This window comes from Lithobates pipiens, unplaced genomic scaffold (genome assembly GCF_037356315.1).
Source record: "Lithobates pipiens isolate NorthernLeopardFrog02 unplaced genomic scaffold, aLitPip1_a1.2 Scaffold_28, whole genome shotgun sequence".
Taxonomy (NCBI): domain Eukaryota; kingdom Metazoa; phylum Chordata; class Amphibia; order Anura; family Ranidae; genus Lithobates; species Lithobates pipiens.
Window position 1 is genome coordinate 136210047 of NW_027507789.1, and position 10000 is coordinate 136220046.

Sequence of the window (10000 nt, forward strand, 5' to 3'; positions counted from 1 at the left end):
TTTGTCCTCCCCCGTCCCTCCCCCTAGGAAATCCCACCCCCCCTCTTCCCTTCCTTTGCCTGATCCTGCCCCCCCTCCCTTGTCTTCCCCTCCTCCCCCTCCTGTCATGCCATCCCCCGACCCCGGTCCCTCCTGTCCCGGGTCAGGCCCTGATGACCAGGTCCCGATGGACACCACGGGCCCTGGGAAGGGCCTTTTCAAAAGGCTGAAGGAGGCTTCTAGTGGCCTCTCCGAGGATGGTGGTGGGGATGGGTTTGTGGTTGTGGAGAGGTCAAAGAAGAAAAAAAAGAAAAAAAAGAAGAAAGTTCCAGTGACGGGTGGAGGGGATGCTCTCCTTCCTCTTCACAACCGTTACTGGTTCTTTTCGGACGCTAGTGAGTCTAGTGATGATTTGTGAGGTGTTGTGTGACAGAGGTGAACGTAACCATCCAATTATTAAAGATGGCGGTACCCTCTCCATTACGGCTTGCGACGATTAATGTCGCAAGTATTCGTTCTGTGGCGGCTCGTTTTGCGGCCTTCACTTTTCTCAGCCAGATTGAGGCTGACATTTTATTTTTGCAAGAGACCTGGCTGGCATCGGTGGCAGAGGTGCATTTGGCGAAGAGGGAGTGGAGATGTGGGCCCTCCCTCTGGTCTCTTGCGGCCGAGCCCTGCAGTGGAGTTGCGGTCCTTTTTAAGACTGGTCCGGTGGCCTGCCGACGAGTAATTGAGGTGGAGACTGGTAGGTGTTTGGTGGTAGACGCCGTCGTGAGGGGGCAATTCCTTAGGCTCATTAATTTCTATGGTCCCCAGTCCAAATGGGACCGGAAGAGCCTCCTTACGATGGTCAAGCCATACCTTTTTACGTCCCAGCAGGTGGTCTTTGGTGGTGACTTCAACATGGTCACCAGATCAAAGGATCGGGCAGGTGCCTCAGGCCCCCTGGGATATGATAGTATTTTTTTAAATACGATAGTGAGGGAAGCCGGATTGGTGGATGCGCACGTTTGTCGCCTCCCCAATCACACAGGGTTCACCTATTCCAGAGGTAACTGTAAGAGTAGATTAGATAGGTTTTTTTTGAAAGGGGACTCTGCCTTTGCGGCTCCTGTGCTGCATGCGGTGGAGTTCTCGGACCACTGTATGGTGTCTGTGACTCTGAATGTTGCCGAGACCCCCCAGAAAGGGAAGGGGTTGTGGCGACTGAATGGGTCGCTGCTCGAGGACTCCGAAGTCAGGGAAGCCTATGAGACCTTTCTTACGGAACAGGCTTCGCTCCTTGAGAGCGGCTGCTCCCGCCAGGAATGGTGGGAAGTGGTGAAGAAAAGGTCGGAGGGCTTTTTCCGTAGGGTCTCTAGGCACCGGGCGAGTTCCAAGTACCTGGCCTATCAGAGGTTGCGCAGGCGCCTGGACGACCTGATCTCCTTTGGTGGCCCTCAGGCTCAGATATCCGATCTGAAGCTTCAGATGAAAGAGTGTCAGTATGACCGTCTTGCCTCCCTGGTCCTTGAGAGGGACTACGGGAAGTTTTCCTCCCCGGATCCCTACAAGAACTGCGGTGAGGCAGTGAGTTCGAAGGTCATACATGGACTGAGGGACCCCTCCGGATCTCTGGTGCGGTCCAGATCAGGGATCCTGGGTGTCATCAGGGACCACTTTTCGGACCTCTTGAAGAAGAAGCCTTTGGATATGGAGAAAGTCAGGGAATTCCTTGATGGGACTCCGCTTAGTGCGGGGCCTGACCTCCCTGACTCTTTGACGGCTGAGATCTCGGTTGCTGAGGTCGAGCAGGCTATTGACTCTTTGTCATCAAAGAAGTCGCCGGGGCCCGATGGCTTTACGGCAGAATTCTATAAAACCTTTAAGGGTCTTTTGGCCCCTCTTCTGAGGGAGGTGTTTTGCGAGTGTTTGGCCGGTGGCCTGCTACCTCCCTCGATGAGAAGGTCAGCGCTGATTCTCCTGTCAAAGGGGAAGGATTCGTCCGTTATTGAGAATTGGCGTCCCATTGCCCTTCTCACTACGGATAGGAAGATATTGGCAAAGATACTGTTTTCACGTATGTCGGCTGTCGCTGACAGGTTACTGTCTGTCTCCCAGCACTGCGCAGTTCCTGGCCGTAGCACATTTAGTGCTGTCCTGAACGTCCGGGAGGCTGTGGAAAGGTGCAGGGCAACGGGTGATGGGCGGTATCTGCTGGCATTAGATCAGGCGAAGGCTTTTGATCGGGTGAGCCATGAGTATCTCTGGCTTCTTCTGAGAAAATACGGCCTGCCTGACCAATTTGTTAATTGGCTCGAGGTTTTGTATAGGGGGGCGGTGAGCTTCCCTCTTGTCAATGGTTGGAAGGGTCCCTGCTTTCCTGTGGACTCTGGCGTCAGGCAGGGCTGCCCATTGAGTCCGCTCCTCTACGTCTTTGCAGTAGATCCCTTTGTGAGGAGGCTTGACTGCGAGCGTTTGAGGGGGGTCCCGGTGGAGCCCTGCAGTGGCTCAGGTTTGGCAGTGAGGGTGGTGGCCTACGCGGATGATGTCTCGGTGGTGGTGTCTAGCCGAGAGGAGGCCCAGTTTGTGGAAACGCAGATTGGGGGCTACTCCGAGGCATCTGGTTCGCGGGTCAACTGGGAGAAGAGTGAGGTTCTCTGGTTGGGAAGGGAGGGTGAGCAGTTTGCCCTCCCGGACGTTTTCCCAGAGCCCCAGCCAAAAATCAAAATTCTTGGCATCTTTTTTGGCCCGGAGGATTATCCCAAACTAAACTGGGAGAGCAGGTTGGTTGGTGCGTCTCGGAAAGTAAATGCCTGGAAGGGCTGGAAGCTGACACTGAGGGAAAGGGTGAGCCTGATCAAAACATACTTGCTGCCTGAGTTTCTCTATGTCAGCTACGTTTGTCTGTTGCCGGCATCTTTCTATGCTCGAATCTCGAGTCTGTTCTTCCTGCTGTTGTGGGGAAACAGACTAAACCTGATCAAAAGGGAGGTCACGTACCGGCAGCGGAGGCTTGGGGGGTTGGACATGGTCAACCCGGTGGTGTTCTTCACTGTCGTCTTTGTAAAGTTCAACCTCCAGTCCATCTTTGTGGACGGGCCTTCGCTGTGGGAGCGTTCATGCAAGGGCTGGCTCTTGCTGTTCCTGAGAGAGTGGGAGGGGGGGGGGCGGCCTGGTGACCTGAGAAGGTCGCACGGGTATCTCCCATCCTATGTCCCACATGCCCTGAAGGTACTGAGGCAGTGGCGGATAACTGCCCTGGAGGTGGGCTCTATGAGTCGGCGGGAGCTGCACTCAAGGGTCATGGCCTCGGACATTTTGAAGCCACTGGCTTTGAGGGACTGTCCGGAGAGAGTCCTCGGGGAGGGGCTAGCCCTCCTGAATTCCCCGAGAATTCCACCTAAATTTTGGGACCTCGCGTGGAGGGCGTTCCATGGACGCCTATATGTCCGCGCGAACCTAAAGTACAGGAACCTAGAGGACAGAGGCTGTCCGCGCCAGGACTGCGGGGGAGTGCTGGAGACCATGGACCATTTCTTGGTCCAGTGCCCCTTCAACCTGGAGGTTCTGAGGGGTGTGGAGGAAGCCATCGGCTTTCCCCGCCTCTCGGCCCTGACCTTTTCTGAGAGGGTGTACGGCAACTTTAGAGTTCATAGAGGATTTGAGTTATCGTCACTTTTTCTAGCTAGTACAGTCGTGCTCTACTACACTTGGCACGCTCGGGCTTTGTTGTCCACTAGGGGCAAAATCCTGCCGGTGCATGAGGTGGTGGGTGATGTTTTTCGGGAACTGGTGAAGGTAAGGTGTCTAGAAAGAGAAAGAGTCGGGGTGATAAGGTGTGCCCGTTTATGGAGGGGTTTTAACTTCCAGCCACCTTGAACCAGTCTCTTTCCCTTGTGGTTGGTGGTGGGTTCTGTTCTTCTCACCCCCCTTAGATTTTGCGTTCGTCCTTTTTGAAGTATGGCTGCGGACAAACCTGGTCTATACGTTCATGTCTGTCTTGGTGGTGGGTGGGTTAGATAAATAAAAAAAAAAAAAAAAAAAAAAAAAAAAAAAAAAAAAAATATATATATATAAAAAAAAAAAAAAAATAATAATAATATGTGTAGTGTTAAGATTTGGTTTGTATAGGGTGTTGGGTTAATGTTAAGTTGTGAATTTTGTATTAGTTTGGCCAGGTACTGGCCTTTGGTAAATTGTTACCGCTTTGTTCTTGGCCATGACCAAAAAGTCCCTGCAGTGGTCTCCATGATTGGTTGACCAGCGGGCGGTAAGCCGAGCAAGTTTCATGGCTCAAGCCATTGTGTAAATACCTCTGTAAATTTGTAAATTTTGTTATGTTTGTTGTAGATTGCTTTTTCTGTTTATGTTTCCTTGAACTTGTTATGGTAGCTGTTTTAAAAATAAAAAAACTTCCAGCTCCAATCTTGTGGAGTGAGGACACGCTTACTGAGAGCTCCCAGAGTACCGGAGGTTTTGCTGTGAAGGGGAGGAATGGCCTCCTCAAGCCCAGGCTCAGGGCAGTCGGCCCGGCCTGGTGGAGTCCCTGCCATCCCTGGGCTCAAGGATCTATCCAGGGAGGAAAGGCTGTTTCTTGGAACCCAGGTCGTCATCTCTGACTGGACCCGCGCTCAGCCTGGAGAAGACCCTTCCATGACAAGGAAACGGAGGTGTAGGGTGAAGGCGCTGCTCCAGAAAGCTGCTATGGCTTTTGTGAAGAAGATGGAGGTGCTGTCCGACCTGCGGAACCGCAGGGACAAGACAAACAGTTCCCGTCGGAAAGAGTTTCGTGTGGCAATTGACTCCCTGAAGGAGCAATGTGCCCGGGACTGGGATCTGTTGGAAGGCCTATGCGATGGAGGAATTGGTGAGCGTACCTTTTGCCTTACTATTAAGAAGGAGTTACGGCGGGCTAGCCAGGAGGGGTCCCAGGCTGCAAGGCGTGGGGGTCAGCCCCCCGTGCAGGCCCAGCAGGCGGTGGAGGCTGATGTGAGTGAGCCGGATTCGGAGGATCCGGAGGTGGAGGTTGCGGAGGAGGATACAGCGGTGACCGGTGGTGAGATGGAGATCTCCCGGCATGGCACAGCCCCTGCCGCAGTATCTGCGGAGGGTCCCCAGCTCCCTGCGTCAGCCCAGCCCGTGCTCATGGCTGGGGGGCAGGTTGAGCAGGGTAGGGTACCCGATGAAGCAGAGCGGCGGGAGGCTAGTGTGGCTGATGGCGATAAGGCATTGAGGGTGTTGAGACCGGTCGTGGTACTGTCGCCGCTGCCGGCCGATCCCCAGGTGGCCCTGAAGACTGGGAGTTGTGATGGAACGGTGACCCCGAAATCTGGGACTATGCCCCCCCATGCGGCCCCGAGGAACCCTAAGGCCTGTGTTCTGTCTGTGCATGGCGGACCCGCCAAGATGGCGCCCGCCGCTCAGTCACACGCCAAGGGGGAGGGGGAGACACGCGGTGGAGAAACAAACAAAGAAGGACTTACGGCTGAGACTTTGGGACGGTCTTCTAGTCCAGTTCCTGGAAGGATGATGGAGGGGAAGGTTGAGGCTACTGTAGCTGGGTCACTTCCTCTGCAGGAAGCAGGGGAAGATGACCCACAGGATTCTGACATTCCGTCAGGGACTAATGTTCCTGGAACCATAGCGGGCGTCGCTCGCGAGGTGGGGGAGGGGCGGGAGGCGGGCCTGCCGGAAGTTTCGCGGGAGGAAGTGACGCGGGAGGAGGTGACGCGGGTAGAGATTCCGGACCACTTCCGGCCGGTGTCACCCGCCGCTTCCGGTTTACCGCCAGGGCAAGAAGCGGTGGGAGGCTTGGTAGGTGGGTCTCGGGAAGGACCCCCAGCGAGTCAGCAGTCAGCTGAGTGGGGGGAATGTGGGGTAGGTGTGTTGCAGGGTGACTCTCCGGCCCTCCGGTTCATCAGACTCCTGGAGGGATCCCAGGAGTCTATTGAGGGTCAGGAGAGTATGGAGGTAGGCGGTGCAACGACTGCTGTTTTAGTGGAAGGTGATGTCCCTGGGGACAGTCAGTTGGAGGTTGGTTCGGGGGATGTCCCGGTGGCGCCCCCTCCCCCGGTTGCTAGGAGGAGGGTGTCGGGGCAAGTGGATGGTCCCCAACCTCAGGAGGGTGCGGAGGTAGCGGTGGATGGGGCTAGTGGAGGTGGCGACCCAGTGGTAGGTCCATCCCCAGCTCCTGGGGTCGTGCTTGACCAGCCACAGGAGGCGGGTCTTCTGACGGCCCTAAAGGAAGGGAGGTCCTTCGCCCAAGTGGCTGGTACCAGTGTCCCCCTGGCCCCCCTGTATTCCCGGTTTGGGGCGCAGAACTTCCGGGCCCCGCCAGCGGACCAGGCGCAAGATGGTGGTGCCTGGACTAGGGGTACGGGGGGTCCAGAGAGGAGGAGACGCAACGTGGTGCAGCTTAAATGGGAAGGTGCGGGGCAGTGCCCCACCAGAGGGCAGATAATTGATTGGGTGTTGGCAGCTGGGTTCAAAGTCTCGGACCTTTTCGCTGTCATTCACCCAACAAACTCCAGGGAATTTGACGTCAGTTTCGTCTCGGTGGTACTGATGGAAATGTTCCTTACTATATATGAGATAGTAAGGAAGTCTGAGCCCTGGAAGAATATTAGGGTCGTCCCTCTGTCCCGCCAAGAGGAGGTGAAGACCCTGACAGTACTCGTGAGGAACGAGTCTCTGCCGCCCGAGGATATAATGACCTGGCTCGGGCGGTACGGGCTGCTGCAGAGTCCCCTGATAAAAGTTCTGGACGAGCGTGGGGTTTGGACTGGGGCGTGGACGGCCAGGATCCGCCTGAAGCGGCTGGGGGCTAGTGTCATGCATGTCCCCGGCAGTGCTTTTATTGGCAGGGACAGGATCCTGGTCTTTTACCCTGGCCAGCCTCGGCGCTGTTTTAAGTGCGGCAGCCCGGCGCACCTCAGCGCAGATTGTACTATGCCACGCTGCATGAGGTGCAATGGCTTCGGGCACTCGCCGGACACATGCAGGCTGATTGTTTGTAACCTGTGTGGGGAACTGGGTCACCCCTTTAGCCGGTGTCCGAAGGCCTTCCGTGGGCATGGGTCAGAAGGGTGTGCGTCTGGTCAAGCTGGGGGCGGGGGGAATGGGGAGTCGGGGCCTACTGCTGGTCCTGCGGACCCTGGGGCAGGGTCAAGGCCACCTGATCCTCGCCCACAGAGGCAGAGGCCGAATAGGCGTAGGCAGGGGGATCCTGCCACCCAGACTACGCCTGGTGACGGGGGGCCGGCTCCTCCGGTCCCGGCACCTAGGACCTCCAGGGGTTCTGGGGGCAAACCTGCTCCGGGTGGTGCCCATCCCAAGGGCCCTCCTGGGTCATCCGTGGGAGGTGGTTCTGGTGTCCCTCCCTCTCCTTCTTTGTCCTCCCCTGTCCCTCCCCCTAGGAATTCCCAAGCCCCCCCTTCCCTTCCTCTGCCTGATCCCACCCCCCCCCCTTGTCTTCCCCTCCTCCCCCTCCTGTTATGTCATCTCCTAACCCCGGTCCCTCTTGTCCCGGGTCAGGCCCTGATGACCAGGTCCCGATGGATACCACGGGTCCTGGGAAGGGCCTTTTCAAGAGGCTGAAGGAGGCTTCTAGTGGCCTCTCCGAGGATGGTGGTGGGGATGGTTTTGTGGTGGTGGATCGGTCAAAAAAAAAGAAAAAGAAAAAGAAGAAGAAGGTTCCGGTGACGGGTGGGGGGGATGCTCTCCTTCCCCTTCACAACCGTTACTGGTTTTTTTCTGAGGCAGAGTCGAGTGATGATTTGTGAGGTGTTGTGTAACAGAGGTGAACGTAACCATCCAATTACTAAAGATGGCGGTACCCTCTCCATTACGCCTTGCGACGATTAATGTCGCAAGTATTCGTTCTGTGGCGGCTCGTTTTGCGGCCTTCACTTTTCTCAGCCAGATTGAGGCTGACATTTTATTTTTGCAAGAGACCTGGCTAGCATCAGTGGCGGAGGTGCATCTGGCAAAGAGGGAGTGGAGATGTGGGCCCTCCCTCTGGTCTCTTGCGGCCGAGCCCTGCAGTGGAGTTGCGGTCCTTTTTAAGACTGGTCCGGTGGCTTGCCGACGAGTAATTGAGGTGGAGACTGGTAGGTGTCTGGTGGTGGACGCCGTCGTGAGGGGGCAATTCCTTAGGCTCATTAATTTCTATGGTCCCCAGTCCAAGTGGGACAGGAAGAGCCTCCTTACGATGGTCAAGCCATACCTTTTTACGTCCCAGCAGGTGGTCTTTGGTGGTGATTTTAACATGGTCACCAGATCAAAGGATCGGGCAGGTGCCTCAGGCCCCCTGGGATATGATAGTATTTTCTTAAATACGATAGTGAGGGAAGCCGGATTGGTTGATGCGCACGTTTGTCGCCTCCCCAATCACACAGGGTTCACCTATTCCAGAGGTAGCTGCAAGAGTAGATTAGATAGGTTTTTTTTGAAGGGGGACTCTGCCTTTGCGGCTCCCGTGCTGCATGCGGTGGAGTTCTCTGATCACTGTATGGTATCTGTGACTCTGAATGTTGCCGAGACCCCCCAGAAAGGGAAGGGGTTGTGGCGACTGAATGGGTCGCTGCTCGAGGACTCTGAAGTCAGGGAAGCCTATGAGACCTTTCTTACGGAACAGGCTTCGCTCCTTGAGAGCGGCTGCTCCCGCCAGGAATGGTGGGAAGTGGTGAAGAAAAGGTCGGAGGGCTTTTTCCGTAGGGTCTCTAGGCACCGGGCGAGTTCCAAGTACCTGGCCTATCAAAGGTTGCGCAGGCGCCTGGACGACCTGATCTCCTTTGGTGGCCCTCAGGATCAGATATCCGATCTGAAGCTTCAGATGAAAGAGTGTCAGTATGACCGTCTTGCCTCCCTGGTCCTTGAGAGGGATTACGGGAAGTTTTCCTCCCCGGATCCTTACAAGAACTGTGGTGAGGCAGTGAGTTCGAAGGTCATACATGGACTGAGGGACCCCTCCGGATCTCTGGTGCGGTCCAGATCAGGGATCCTGGGTGTCATCAGGGACCACTTTTCGGACCTCTTGAAGAAGAAGCCTTTGGATATGGAGAAAGTCAGGGATTTCCTTGATGAGACTCCGCTTCGTGCGGGGCCTGGTCTCCCTGACTCTTTGACGGCTGAGATCTCAGTTGCTGAGGTCGAGCAGGCTATTGATTCTTTGTCACCAAAGAAGTCGCCGGGGCCTGATGGCTTCACGGCAGAATTCTATAAAACCTTTAAGGGTCTTTTGGCCCCTCTCCTGAGGGAGGTGTTTTGCGAGTGTTTGGCCGGTGGCCTGCTACCTCCCTCGATGAGAAGGTCAGCGCTGATTCTCCTGTCAAAGGGGAAGGATTCGTCCGTTATTGAGAATTGGCGTCCCATTGCCCTTCTCACTACGGATAGGAAGATACTGGCAAAGATACTGTTTTCACGTATGTCGGCTGTCGCTGACGGGTTACTGTCTGTCTCCCAGCACTGCGCAGTTCCTGGCCGTAGCACATTTAGTGCTGTCCTGAGCGTCCGGGAGGCTGTGGAAAGGTGCAGGGCAACGGGTGATGGGCGGTATCTGCTGGCATTGGATCAGGCGAAGGCTTTTGATCGGGTGAGCCACGAGTATCTCTGGCTTCTTCTGAGAAAATACGGCCTGCCTGACCAATTTGTTAATTGGCTCGAGGTTTTGTATAGAGGGGCGGTGAGCTTCCCTCTTGTCAATGGTTGGAAGGGTCCCTGCTTTCCTGTGGACTCTGGCGTCAGGCAGGGCTGCCCGCTGAGTCCGCTCCTCTACGTCTTTGCAGTAGATCCCTTTGTGAGGAGGCTTGACTGCGAGCGTTTGAGGGGGGTCCCGGTGGAGCCCTGCAGTGGCTCAGGTTTGGCAGTGAGGGTGGTGGCCTACGCGGACGATGTCTCGGTGGTGGTGTCTAGCCGAGAGGAGGCCCAGTTTGTGGAAACACAGATTGGGGGCTACTCCGAGGCATCTGGTTCGCGGGTCAACTGGGGGAAGAGTGAGGTTCTCTGGTTGGGAAGGGAGGGTGAGCAGTTTGCCCTCCCG